This window comes from Monodelphis domestica, chromosome 3 (genome assembly GCF_027887165.1).
Source record: "Monodelphis domestica isolate mMonDom1 chromosome 3, mMonDom1.pri, whole genome shotgun sequence".
NCBI classification, from domain to species: Eukaryota; Metazoa; Chordata; class Mammalia; order Didelphimorphia; family Didelphidae; genus Monodelphis; species Monodelphis domestica.
The window spans coordinates 499,354,496-499,369,491 of record NC_077229.1 but is presented as its reverse complement, the minus strand read 5'-3'; the positions used below and the strand labels follow the sequence as shown (position 1 = coordinate 499,369,491).

At 37.6% G+C, this 14,996-nt stretch overlaps 1 protein-coding gene and 1 long non-coding RNA gene across 13 annotated transcripts in view; one reads left to right on the top strand and one right to left on the bottom strand.

The window, feature by feature from the left end:
- The window catches only part of MAST4 (microtubule associated serine/threonine kinase family member 4), an 818,549-nt gene that overhangs the window by 53,743 nt on the left and 749,810 nt on the right, over positions 1-14,996 (top strand). For 2 of the 12 annotated variants that reach the window (XM_056824837.1, XM_056824833.1), the window contains exons 1-2: positions 10,903-12,488; positions 13,411-13,461. The exons of 7 other annotated variants lie outside the window; for them this stretch is intronic. The gene's annotated coding sequence lies outside the window, so the exon portion shown is untranslated. Of the gene's footprint in view, positions 1-7,688; positions 10,868-10,902; positions 13,462-13,496; positions 13,879-14,996 lie in introns of those variants that run through there. 3 more of the 12 variants (XM_056824834.1, XM_056824835.1, XM_056824836.1) reach the window with 3 other exon arrangements.
- LOC130458534 (uncharacterized) lies at positions 4,697-13,603 on the bottom strand. Its single transcript, XR_008917940.1, has 3 exons — positions 13,526-13,603; positions 9,262-9,369; positions 4,697-4,928 (listed from the first exon to the last, which is right to left on the bottom strand). It is a non-coding gene; the product is annotated as an uncharacterized LOC130458534 (long non-coding RNA).

Below are 14,996 nucleotides of genomic sequence, written 5' to 3'. Positions count from 1 at the left end.
ATTAATAATGCAGATTAAACTTAGAAGTATATCCTGCATGCATTTGGTTTTTTTTTTTTTGCTTTTTTTTTTTTGGAGTTGACTGTTGAGCAACACAGAGTAGGAAGTTTTTGATAGATATTTTTTCCAAGTTGTTTTGTAGTTGTTTGACTTTGTTCTATTTTCTCTCTTTCTTGTGGAATCATTTGTTTATAGATGCTGTTTTCTTTGGTTAATTCATATCTCCAACCGTAGAGCCTTAATTGGGACTTTATGATAGGCACTTCTGCTGTGCTTTTGGTCAGGGGGGTTGACCCTGCTTGGTCTCCTTTTGGATTGCTGTGCTGATGTCCACTTCTCCAGGGTTAGCCCTCTCTGAATCTTTGAGCTTTAGGCATCTAGATCTTCAGGACTCTGTAGTCTGTGGCATCTTAGCTCAGAGTGCTAGGCGTCTTGAACCCAGGTTCAAGGTTGCCACCTCTTCCACAGCCAAGATTTCTATTGCTTTCAGATCCCTTAGGAACTTTCTTTTAATAAACAAAACCTTACCTCTTATCTTAGAATCAATACTAAGTCTGTTCAAAGGCAGAAGAGTGGTAAGGGCTAGGCAATGGGGGTTAAGTGACTTGCCCAGGGTCACACTGCTGGGAATTGTCTGAGACCAGATTTGAACCTAGGATCTACCCTAGGAAGGTCCTTCACCGTCCACAGTATTAGCTCAGCTGCAAGGGCAGACAGTTGTGAGATGTGTGTTGTTCTTGCCTCTAGGTTTATTAATATTGTCATCACTCCCCTTCGAATTCACTCCCTGTTTCTCCTTCTTTTTATTTTACACATCTTGATTACTTCAAAATTATTTCATCTATTGGTGTAAATTTAACCTGTTTGAATTAATTTCACATGGATAGTTGTTTTTTTTTTTGCCCATCTCCATTGCAATTTATCAACACAAGACTAAACAGCTGAAATAAAATGAATTTCTGCCTCCCTCCCCAAAGAGGATGCTCTGGCATGAGTAGGTTTTGGGAACTGAGAGAATTACTGAACATCCAAAAGGTGTAAAGTATGTGTGAAGAAAGTGGAATTAGGATGCAGGAAGCATTTCTGTGTAGTTTCGTGTTCAGTTTTGTAACTTCTAATTTGCTGTGACAACTCAGGAATCCTTTAGTGCTGACTTGGGAGCAGAGCTGGTACCAGGGACAGGCAGAGGAGGTACCAGGGGACACTTATAAAAAATGTATTCATTTGTAGTGCCAGAAATTAGCCATCTTTGCTTGTGATGAGTAGCTTTAAAGAAATGAAGGCTTTGAGGGACAGTAATGTACAAGTCAAGTCAGCCAACCTCTCCAAGCTTCTGTTTCTTCCACTGTAAAATGAGAGGGCTGGAGAGATGGTCTCAGAGGTCCTTTCTGGTTCCAGAACCATGATCTTGTCAAATACTGGTTTAGGAAGGTTTGCACAATTTTCAAACCTTGTATTAAGATTTGCAATGCTTCATGTCAACTCTGCTTGGGACGGAAACTGAGGACAATTCTGCCCCAGGGAGTGACAAAAGAGTTTATGTTTGGGTTTAGGTTAAGAGAATTTGTAGTAAGTGAGCATATGTCAGCTGTATGATAAGGGGAGAATATTCTACAAGTGTTGGCACAGGAGACTTTTATAGAAAGGTGGCTAGTCAGGAAGAGTTTTTCTGAGTTGTTTGCTCATCGAAGGCTGAATTTTCTGGCTATTGATTTTTATGTCCTGTAGGACAGCGCATTTAACTCATATCCAGAAATTGGGACTATATACCACGATGGAATGCAGTAAATTGGAAAAATATTTAAGAGATTTGTGTGCAAAACCCAATGGCACTGCATGCGTCTGCAGGTAGAAATGGTCGTGTTTTACACATTTCTGATTTGCTCCCACATTTCCTCCCCACTTTGATACCCTCTGGCTTAAGTGTTCTGGAATTGCCTTCAGCCACCTTAAGTTAGGAGCATATACCTTTTGTAGTTATTATTTGGCCTTGCAATGAATATTTAAGTAGTTATAGTATAATATTGACATTATTTTGTAATGTTAATAATCACCTCTTAGTTCAGGAATTCTGAATGTGTATATGTGTCATGGACCTCCGTGGCAGCCTGGTAAAGCCTAAGGACCCCTTCTCAGAATAGTGCTTTTAGATACAACAAATCTGGGCAAACCATTTAATTCCGTTGGCCTCAGTTTCCTCATCTGAAAAAAAATTGGAGGAAGAAATGGCAAGAAAGCCCCATCACACAAGGAGTTGGACACAATGGAAACAACTGAGTCACAACTACCACCTCTTACTACAAAAGGTCTTGTTGATTCTGGGGCAACAGAATTTAAGTGGGTAACAGCAGGATACTTGATTTAACACGTCAGATGAGAAAGAGGCAAGAAAATAAGGGCATGCCATTCATTGTTCTCCCAGAAGTTTCTTAAAATGTTGAGCAGTAGCAGGAAAAAGAATTTAATTGCTTGCTTTTAAAATCATTGCCTTTTGGTACTGCCTTCCCAGGGTCAGCCTCTGTCTGAATTTGTCTCTTCAAATCTGAGCTGAAGGTTTAGACCATTTCTTTTTTAAACAGCCAAACCATCTTTACCCTGCTCCATCCACATCTACATTTGTTTCAATGAAAGAGCTGATACCGTAAAGCTTTCGTCTCTTTTTGAATGTATAGCAGCTGGCGTTGCCCTGTTTCATATACCCTTTGGTATAACTCATTTTTCATAAAGCACTTGGGGATATTTTCAGCATGCAAAGAATTGTCCATTTAGTTGCACCTGGATGCTGTGAGCTGATGGTATAATAGTGCTGAGAATGTATTAACTGACATTGCATTGAAAAGATAACTGCTTTAGAGTTGAGTTTCTTTTTGTTATATAAATTCTTTAAAAAAAAATCAACCAAGGTTGGACATGTGAGAGAATGTACCAGTGATTAACATTTATGTCTGAGTTCTTATATTTTTTAACGACTTTGGCATTTAATTACTATTTGCTATTTTATAACGAGGGATAACATTTTTCTGTTGGTTGTTCCAGTGCTATAACTCATTATCCCTGATTGTTATTGGTGAGATGGGATTAAACCAATCAATTTGAGTATTTTTATTCACTTTCTGGCCATTGAAATGCCATTTTACTATAATTATATTAAATCATAACCTTCTGGTCTTAAAGGGTTAGTATATCAATGCATGATTTAATTGGTGTGTTGATTACCATCATGGGACCTCCATCCACAAAGGCATCGTCAAAGTCATGATTTGAACCCAGGTCTTCCAAACTCCCAATGCCAGCTCTCAATCTTCTGTGCCATACTATAAAGTTTTAGACTCTAAATAGGGTTAAGATAGGGCTAAATTGATTTTTGTTACTGTATGAGCCCATAGCTGTGGGATTCTGAGCAAGTCACTTGATCCTATTTGCCTCAGTTTCCTGATCTGCCAAATGAGCCAGAGAAGGAAATGCCCAACTACTCCAATATCTTTGCTAAGAAAACCCCAAATGGAATCCCAAAATGGCAGACACAATTGAAAATGACTGAACAACAAAAATCCTCACTTTATCCTTCATTATTATCATCACTGCAATTTAAGGTTTGCACACTTTATCCCCTTAACTAACAACCCTGGAAGGAAGGAAGGTGGCATTGTTAACCCATTTTACAGATGAAAAACTGGAGGCAGAAAGAGGTAAAGTGTTTTGTCCCAGACCACACAGGTTGTGTTTGGGCTTCCATTTGAACTCAGGAGTGGTCAGAGAGGTAAGAAGAGAGAGAGAGAGAGAGAGAGAGAGAGAGAGAGAGAGAGAGAGAGAGAGAGAGAGAGAGAGAGAGAGAGAGAGAGAGAGAGAGAGACAGAGAGAGAGAGACAGAGAGAGAGAGAGACAGAGAGACACTTGGTCAACTATGTTAACTGGCACACAGAGAGGTCAAGATGAGAGGAGGGCTGAGAAGAGGCATGCAGACTTCAGGGTTTAGAGAGTCACTCCTCTTGGAGACAGCTGTTTTAGCTGAGTGCCCAGATACAAGGGATTGGGAAATCAGGAGGTAGTGATGTCTTTTTAAATTTAAAATTATTTTTATGGAGTTTGCCTGTGAATGGAAGGGAGAGATAAGATGCTGGCTTGAGGGGGTGGTAGTATCTAGTAAAAGTTTTTTTAGGGAGAAAGAATATAATATTCCTTTCCTAGGTATAGAGAGAAATGGAATAGTAGAGGGAGAGAGAATTTAGGGGGTAATATATGGGAGAAAATGGGACAGGAGGTGGCTTCCAGGGAAGACAGAGAGGAGGAGACCTTAGCAAACTTCTGCAAAGAGCTTTAAAGGTGAGTTAGTTCAGGGGGTCTTAACTTATTTTTGGTGCATACCTGTGTGCCTTTGGCAGGCTGGTGAAATCTGTGGACCCTTTTCTAAAATGCTTTTAAAGCCATTATCTATATTTATATAGAGATTCAGCATTTGTAAATACCTCTAAGAGCATCACTACTACTTGAAGGATGCCATCATCTCAAACACAACTTGGAGAACAATGGCATTGGACAGATAAGCAGTCACTCCAATGCTCTAGGTTTTTTAATCTACTAAAACAGGAGGTTGAATTAAATCATAATATATTTTTTGACTTGTTGGGTCTTTAAAAATATTCTGTAAACTATTTCAATATAATTGATTTCTTTTGTAAATATATACATCCCCTCATTTTCCAGTTTTGTTTTTGTCACCACAAAGAGTGCAGCTATGAATCTTTTGGCACAAGCCTTTTTCCTTATTATCTTAATAAATGTTTTTGATTGAATGAATCAATTGAATGGGTTGATCAGAGTAGATAGCATCATAAGGAAATCTTTCTTCCTCCATCAGAGGCCACTAACTCTCAGGAGAAAAAAAAACCAATTGAACATCAAGCAGAGGAAATTCACTCAGGTGCTGTCTGTGAAAGAAAGAGAGAAAATTCAGCTCATCAGATTTTTACATCAGGAAGAGTAAATATATAACTTTATGCTGTAAACATGTCTGACACCTCTGACTTTTTGCCCAGTACTTTTATGAATCACTTAAAATCATAGACTTTTAGAGCTAAGAGAGACCATAGAGATGATCAAATGCTTTCATTTTATAACTGAAAAAACCCCAAAACTGAGGACTCTGGGAGCTAGAGTGTCTGCTTGGGGTCACCTAATCAGTTTGTGCCAACCTTGGCAAACTTGAGTGTCTCCAGGTTATGAATCCACTGGCTATTTATTTGCTTCCTGGATCATCATCCTCAAGCTGACATTTAAAAAGAATTACTGCTTACATAGCAAGTTCCTATACTTGGGTCTCATTTCGTCCTCATTTTAATAATCCCATTTTTGGAAAATCTGTGGGTTCAACACAGCTCACCATTGCCTCATATTACATGACTGTAAGAATTATTTTGTTTTCAACTGTCTTGGTGATGACGGCCCACAGTCCATCCTCATGCCCATATGTGAAGCCTTTCCATCTGGGTAAGATTTAAATAGAGCTTCATACGTCTCAATAAGGGTATTGGCATTGCTTCCAAGACAGAAGGTTAGGGTTAAAAAAAATACATTAAAATTAAATAAAATTAAATAGAAATAAAAATAAATAAATAAAAATAAAATAAAAAATACATTAAAAATCACCTAAGTGATGGGTCTGGAGTTGGGAATAGGTGAATTCAAATCCAGCCCCAGACATTTATTAACTCTAAGACTGGTCAAGACACTTTTAACCTCTGTATGATCCAGTTTCGTTATTTGTAAAATGGAGATAATAATAGATCCCACTTTCCAGGATTAAATGAGATAATATTTGTAAAGAGCTTAGAAAGCCCTATACGTATGTTCACTTTATTATTGTTACATTAGGCTCATAAGTTGGCTAATAACTTAATTATAAGTTGTCTAACTGACTAAAAACTTGTCATCAAATAAAATTTGACAAAACACATACAATAAAACCAAATATAACTATATTTTCTCATGCTAATTTAAAATAATAATAGTCATTTTGTGCTTCAAGCCCTGTAAAATGGGCTTAAGTTTATTGTACACATTTGCTAATCCAGAGGCCTGGTATACTATAAATCACATGTATATAGTATATAACGATAACACAAGTTTGTTTTTAAATGATCCTGTTTTCTGGAAAAATGATTTTGCCTACCCTTTTAGAAATTAGAAGGACTTTGAGGATATAATCTTCATGTTTCAGGTTTTTAATGAATCATATATAATTTATTGGCTTAATTTAATTATTTAATAAATAATATTTAATAAAATAAATTAAACCAATAATAAAATTGTCCTCAAAGGTTTGAAAGAATGCCTTTTTCTGTTAGATAAATTTTTCTGGAAGAGTGCTATAATCATTCTATTTGATGACAGAGCTTATGGTTAGGAATACACTTTTTTTTTTCTTAAAAAAAAAAACCCAACAAACCCTTATCTTATGTATTTGAATTGATATTAAGTGTTGGTTCCAAGGCAGACCAGTAAGGGGTAGGCAATGGGTGTTAAGTGACTTGTCCAGGATTACCCACCTAGGAAATGTCTGAGTCCAGATTTGAACCCTGACCCCTAGGCTCTCTATCCACTGAAGCCACACTCCCCCCCCCCCCCATGCCTATAATTCATTAATGTCATCACTAGATATTACCTGCAAACTCTTTGAATGAACGGGTAAGCCTTGTTGATACTGAAATGCTGGTCAATTTTAAATAATTGACTCAAATTGGGGTGTGTTGGTAACCAGCTTTCTGATACGCCCAACACACTTTTAGGTTTAATGTCCATGACGAACATTTTCTCCATCATTTTCTTAAGTCTGAAAGCTTCCCTGAATGCAGCCTTTCTGTGTGGCCTGGCGGCAATTTCTGAGCCCATTAATGCTCACAACGAGAATTGACGATGGGCTCCAGTAAGAGCCGAATCCCTTAGGCCTATCTCCAATGAACAGAATGGAATATTGTGAAAGAGGAAAGGTAGGGATGGATTGTACACAACCATTCTACCTCATTGTCAATGAAAGGAAATTTGAGGAGCTCAGGGAGGGTCCCTGAAACTGTCCCAGGTTAGGATTCTTTTAGAAAATCTTAGTATCGACCTTTCCTTTCTCTGGGTCCCCCTTTCCCCCAAATCAGGACTTCAGTTGGGGTTTTCTTGGAAAAGATCCTGGAATGTTTTGCTGTTTCTTTCTCTGGCTCATTTTATAGATGGGGAAACTGAGGCAAATGGGATATATATTTATATGTAATATATATACTTTTATGTTTTATTATGAATAGTTTTAGAAATATAAATATATTTCTACAAACTATTTTATACATTTTATTATTTTATTTATATATTTAATATATAATTATATAATTATTATAATAAATATATTATAAGAATTTTATATAAATATAAATACTGTATTATGTAGTATATTATATTACTATATAGTATACCATACTATATAATTATTCTATAATATACAATATAATTATAGATTAAAATATTTACAATATAATTATGGATAAATATAGTATAATTATAGTATAATGCTTTTATAATATATTTATGTACAATATATTTTATCTATTGTATATAACTATAATATAATATATATAATAAAATATTATTATTATTAATAATTGGGAGGGTGAAAGGATAAGTTTTAACTGAAAAAGAACAATTAATCCATATTCTAGGTAGAGGAGATGCAGGCATACATATATTGTGGACTCTAAATCAGGAGACTTGACTTCTCATCTTACCTCTAGCATCAGGTTAATCATTTAGAGATTTCTTTGTCTATAAAACTGTCATGGTAATACTTTTTACCTGCCTTAGATTTGGAAATGAGTTGCTATTATTATTCATATTGTTATGTCATCTTCATCTTTTGTTATCTTTATTAGTATGAAAAAGATGAGTGAGGAAGGGTCATGGGAATTTGGTGACGAGGAGCTCTTTGTTGACTTTTGAAAGAATGTTTTCCAAAAATTAATGAGAAGCCCAACTCTACCTATTGCAGTGGTTCTCAACCTTTCTAACGCCGTGACCCTGCAATACAGTTCCTAATTTTGTGGTGACCATAAACCAAAAAATTATTTTGGTGGCTACTTCAAAACTGTAATTTTGCTACAGTTATGATTCAGAATGTAAATACCTGATTATGTATTCTCATTGCTACAAATCAAACATAATTTAAATATAGTGATTAATCACAAAAACAATATTTAATTATATGTTGAGAAATATTAATCCAGCAGGAAGCAGCCTGAGCACTGGGGCGGGAGGTAAGTCCTGCCTTGGGAGGGGGTCCACAGATGCTGCCTTCTTCTTCCTGTCATCTCCCTCCAGAGAGCTGAGGCTTCACTTTGCTGGGGTTACTCGGCTCCATTATCCACTCCAGGACTTGTTCTTAACCCCTCTGGAGCCAGAGCCCCGGTGTTCTCTCTGGGTCTCTGAGTCCAGTCTCCAGGCAACAGGGTAAATCCATTGCCCCTCATAGGGGGAGGGCTGCTGATAGGTAACTAATATTAGTACAATGTGCGGGCAACAGGGTCCCCGTTCTTTCCGAGATCTTGCTGTAAAGTAGCATGTTTTCTCAGCGGCTAAAGCCATCAGAAATATGTATTTTCCAATGGCTTTAGGCAACCCCTGTGTTTTGGTCATTCAACCCCCACCAGGGTCGGGACCCACAGGTTGAGAACCGCTGACCTATTGTTTATTAGAAAAACAAGCCAAAACAACAAACTCTACAAAGCACAGATTGCAAGTAATGCCTTCCTTATTTTTATTTAGTTATTTTTTTAAACCCTTACCTTCCATCTTGGAATCAATACTGTGTATTGGCTCCAAGGCAGAAGAGTGGTAAGGGCTAGGCAATTAGGGTTAAGTAACTTATCCAGGGTCACACAGCTGGGAAGTGTCTGAGGCCAGATTTGAACCTAGGACCTCCCCCATTTCTAGACCTGACTCTCAATCCACCGAGCTACTCGGCGGCCCCCTTAATGCCTTCCTTATTGAGAGTGTACTAGGGGCAGTCAAGGTGTTTCAGTGGATAGAGAGCCAGGTTTGGAGATGGTTACATTCTGGGTTCAAATACATCCTCAGACCATTCCTAGCCCCTTGTCTCTTTTGCCTTGGAGTTGTTACTTAGCATCATTTCTAAGACATAAGGTAAGGGTAAAATTTTAAAAAGAGCACCCTAGCCACTTCTGGTTAATCAGGTTCATGCCATTTAATGATTAAACATTTATTAAATACCTTCTTTGTGCCAGGCACTCTGGTACATGCTGAGGGTACCAAGAAAGACCAGACCATTCCTTCCTTCCAGGATCTTGCCATCTAAAGGGGGAGATGATGGGCACACAGCTGTGCACAAACAAATACTATGAAAGGTGAGTTGGAGTTCATCTTGGAGATTTAAGGAGCTCTGGGGAAGCACATCTTGCAGAAACTGGGATTTTAGTTGGGAATGGAAGGGAGTCAGGATGTGGAGATGGGAAGGATGGAAGGCAGCCAGCTGAAAACTCCAAAGTCCAGACATGGCATGTTCCATGCGAGGAGGGCTGGGTGATATCAAACACACTCATATTTGCCATATTTAGGGCTTCCTCACAAGCATTACGCCGCTCCTCCAAAAGTCTAATTTCTTTCTTGTGAGGGTTTCATTATGTGGGTGATGTTTCCATTAGGTTGGGATATTGCTTGCAGTAGTTGGCTAATCAGTCATTGCTTTGCTTTAGGGACTGGAAAACTGGGGAGGTAGAGGCGCTGTGTTCTTAATCTAAATTGATTCGATTTTAGACAAGATTTTAGACAGGAAACATATAAAAATGGTTTTTATATACGCACGTGATTTTTCCATTTTTTTTCCTGGAGAAAGGATGTTTAATAATAATAATCCATAGCTCTGTCAAACAGTTGCTACTCAGTGGGCTCGGTGTGAGGTAACCTTTATTTGGGTTAGTGAGAGAGGCAGTTCCTGGTATACTGGAAAGAATGCAGCTGTGGTTTTGGAGTCAGATGATCTGGGATGAAATTTGGGCTTTGCTGCCTAATTACCTATATGTGAGTAAGTAAAAGAGGGTGTTGGATAGGAAAATCCCTTCCAGTTCTTAAGCCTAACATTGATCGAATTTTTAAAAATGGCATCCTTAAATTTGTGTTTTTTTTAAGATATTCTGTTAATTGTTCTTTTGCATATATTTTTTTAAAAGAGTACCCTATTGAACTTCTGTTACCATGGAACCATTTTCTCTGCTATTTTAGTAATATATAGGTATGCATATCATTTGTCTTCTTTGTAAAGACCTATTTAAAATTTTAATATCAATAAGTAGGTTCAGGGATCTCTAGTTAGGTAGGACTTGAGGGGAAATAGGATCAGAATATAAAACAAAAATCAAATGGATCTATTCCCACCCTGACCGAGTGAAGCCCTGCAGGAACTGCTTCATTGGCACATGGGTGCCATGCAGACACCCTGGCTTTTCTCTCTTCTGATCAACACATATTTTTTTCTATCGCCTTCTTTAGCTGCTTATGTATGTCAGTCTCTTTTCTCCCTGTAGATTTTTTTCCCCCAGTGGTTTGCTAGTCAAAACAAGTTTTTTATTCCGTACTCCAGTGAGTTCAATCTACCTCCAGAAAATTAAGTTGTATTCTGTCTGTTTAAGTCATCATTAAGTGCAAATGCAAATGGAAAACCAATTCTGATTCTAGAATTGTTGCTGTTGTTCCTGATTCTAAGTGATTTATTAGGAAGGAAGGAAGAGCATAGCTTGATTTTTATCACATTGAAGTGACCCAAATAGCTTCCAGAAACAGAAAATGAATTTTGACCAGGAGCTGAGACATTCATTACTTGGTATGCGAGTTACTGTAACCTAGAGTTCTTCATCTAAGTCATATTGTTCATTTAGAAGTAAAATTTTTCATCTAAGTCAGACTGTTCATTTAGAAGTGGAATTGTTTTTTATATGACATTTGTAGTACTTGCCACATTTTTTTTCAGTTGGTATTAATTTTTTAAAGCTCTGTTTTGGGGTTTAATCCCTATTTTTTTCAGATTTAAAGGAAAATGATATCGGTATGTACAGAAACACTATCACTATTGTCTAGTCTTTAATTCGTGGAACAAAAAAATCCCTCATCACATATTTTATAATTGAGGATGAAATGATCAGTCCTTGATTCTTTTGTATCTTATCTCTAGTTTAACTTGAGGTTTATTTGGGCTCTATTTTTGACACATATTCCACAGATCCTTTTTGAGCACCTTCTGTATGAATGCCATTCTTTTGGAGGGAATATCAGAAAGAAATCCCTGCCCTCCTAGAATTTGTAGGCTACTAGGGGAAATGGAATCAGTCCAAGTCAACCGATGTACAAATTAGAAAGTGAAATGGCAGTTAGAGACCCAAAGGAAAGGTGCAATGGCATTCAGAAGGCAGAGAGATTTCTTTGGGGGAATGAAGGAAAGCTTCCTGGGGAGACAGATTTGGACCTTGAATGACCAGTAGGAATTAGACAGATAAAGTAAATTAAGAAAAGGCATTTCAACATGTAAAGAGCTCAAATCGGTTTAAAACTTGAGAGAGGACAAGAAGCTAAAGTCCTTTTTCCACAATAGAGTTTTCTTTTCCTACAGCGAGTCAAAGAAAGTGCTGGACATATTAGAACCTTGGATATTTTTGTCCTCATAAAAGAACTGCTCATAGGACCAGGGTCAGGACCCTTTAAACTTAAGCTGCTTCTATACCTTGTCAAAGCAGAGAAGTTGGAAAAATTCTGTTCTGAAGAGTTGGGGTATACTTGAGAAGTAGAGTAGTAAGGACCACACACGTATTTATGGAATCGGTTAGCCCTGGAAAAATCAGACCAAATCCAAAGCCATTCTCTTAATACCAGCCACTCTCAATGCCCATCACTGCCCTCACAGCTCCCTCTAAGGAAGAGTTCTTCAGTATTTTCCTTATGGATCCCTGGGGCAGTTGGATGCAGACAGATGCTCAAATGTGTATATATGCACATACATAAACATAGACGTGCCTACACATATATTTGGTAGCTACATAGTTCAATGGATAGAGCCCAGGAGTTGGGAGGTAGGAAGACCTGAGTTCAAATGTGCCCTCAGACACTAGTTGTGCACCCCATGGACTAGTCACTTAATTTCTGTAGAGAAGGAAATAGCAAACCACTCCAGGATCTTGGTCCAAAAAAAAAAAAAAGCCCATGAATAGTATGGTCCACATAGTCACAAAGAGCCAGACATAACTGAATGACTGAACAAACAAATCTCTGTCTGTCTCTGTTTCTGCCTTTCTCTCTCCCCCATGGAAACCAATTACATAGATGGGAGAAACTTCAGAGACCATTAGTCCAAGGGTATCTGAAAAGAACTCCCCTCTATACTATCCCCAAGAGATGGACCATCCATCCTCTGCTGGAAGAGCCACGGTGATGGTGAATCATTACCTTCCAAGGTAGTACAAGCAATCCATAGAGGACTCCAATGTGCCGTAGGCTGTAGCTCCTTCTAAGAAGGCAACTAGATGGTGCAGTGCTTAGAGAACTAGCTTTGGAGACAGGGAATCCTGAGTTCCCAAGTGGTCTAGGATTTTACTAGCTGGGAAAATCACTTCATCTCTATTTGCCTTGGTTTCCTCCTCTGTAATAGAGCACCTACCTCCCAAGTTGGTTGTGAAAATCATCAAATGAGACATTATTTGTAAAATTTGTAAAAAAAAATTGTGGAACAAAATTTGTAAAACAAACAAAAACATTTAGCATAGATAGTGAGTGTTTAATAAATTCTTCCTTCCCTTCTTTTTTCTTTTTTTCCCCCTCCTGATTAGGGAGTTTAAGGTTGCTACTAAGAAAAATTGGAATCATGTAACCATGGAAAAATGTTCTAAATAAAAAAAAGGAAAAAAGAAAAATTGGTAGATTTCCCATGAGAAATCTGGTGAATTAGATTTTCTATTGGCACATGCTATTTAAAACTGTCAAATGAGGTGGTGAAAGAGGGTGAGGCAATAATTCTAATGGAACACTTGTCAATAAAGGTTATGATTTAGCTGATTTTTTCCCCCTTGACCACATCATAAGGAAATAGTTTGGATGGGTTTGGTAGTGCAACTCGCCAAATAACGGGGGGACAGAAGTCTTGAATTACTAAAAAAAAACCTGATTTATAGACTATCCTTCTTCAAAATACAATTTTTGTTCATTTCAAGCCCATAAGAGGATCCTGCATTAAGGTCCTTTTCTGGTGCTGCATCAAGGTGACCTCTGATTTCTCAAACGTGTGTGTCTGGGGAGCGAAACCCTGTCAGATTGGAAAGGGCTAAAGTGAGGGTCTATTTAGGTGACTTTACCAATTTTACTAATTTTTATCTACTCTAGAGCTCTCTGCTAAGGGCTGTGGAAGAGTTGGAATCTTCATCAGCAGAGGGAGTGAGTACTACCCACACTAAGAAATTCGATTATCGAATAGTGAACAATAGTGACCCTTACTAACCTTACTGGGGTAGGGCCTGCTGTGGTCCATGGTTTTTAATGAGTATTCAGTGTGCTGTAGAGAACCAAGCCTTGAAGTCAGGAAGATGTGAGGTCAAGCCCCTCCTGTGACACAGACTGGCTGTGTGACCTCACCTCTCTGAGACTGTCAATTGCAGGGAAGGGTCAGACCTGCGTTACTGGTCTCGCTCATCTGGGTGTTCCCTTTAGCAGAGCACAGATGCGTTCTTCTCTATCTAGTCTATGTTAGTCAATGTGTAAATGGCGGCTTTCAGAGGCCTTAAACATGTTCCAGAATGGCATGAACATACTGCTTAAAATTTGGATGATTTATTTTGCAAAAACATACCAGTGGTAGGCAAAGATGAAATAAATTATTGCTTTTTGCTGATAATATGAGGATTGACTTGGAAAGTCCTAAACAGTTAACTATAAATTAGTTTTAAAATTAATTATTTTAAATTAATTTAAAATAAATTAAACAAATCTGCAGAATATAAAACAAATCCACGTATGGCATCAACAGTTCTATACTTAATTTTCATCCAACTCAATATTGGTTGGTACCTGTTCCACCTAATTACTACTCTAATTATACTGTCATGGGGTAGCATTTTAAGAAGTGAGAGCCTTTTTTGCCTTTAGGCTTTCAAGGTACCACGGATAGTGCCTGATGCATACCTGTTGATTAAAATGATGAAACCTCTCAAGTAAAAGCATTAAAAAATGATTGGAACCAAATTCTTTTTGTGACACAAATATGGTAACTGATTCCCAAGCCAGGAAGACCAAAAACAGAGTAAGAAAATGACAGATCGATCCCTTTAATGAACATAGATGCAAAAATCTTAATTAAAATACTAGCAAAGAGACTACAAGAAGTCATCATAAGGATTATTGACTATGACCAGGTGGGATTGATACCAGTAATCAAGCCTGATTTAACCATCTATATAATTGACCATATCAGTAACCCCCAAATTACTGGGGCTTTGACTAACAACTGAAATATTAACTTTTTTATCCCCTAGCTTTACTTTGTCTATTAAAACAAGGTTTTGAACATTTTCTCCATGAAAGGCAGGTATTAAATATTCTGAGCCTGTCTTAAGTCAGCAGTCTGAATGTGATGATTTTATTTGATCATTAATCACAGATAAACAATATATTTCTTTTAAAAAAAAATCCCTACCTTAGTCTTATAATCAGTACTAAGTATCCGCTCCAAGGAGCACAATGACAAGGACTAGGCAATTGGGGTTAAGTGATTTGCCCAGTATCATAAAAACTAGGAAATATCTGAGGCCAGATTTCAATCCTGGATTTTCATCTCCAGACTTGGCTCTCTTATCCACTGAGCCACTTGGCTGCCCTAAGAATATATTATCATTTAAATTAAATAATTTTGAACTTTTTGAGAACTTAACATTGTCTTAGAGATGTTCCTGGTTGATATATCATTTCCAAATAAA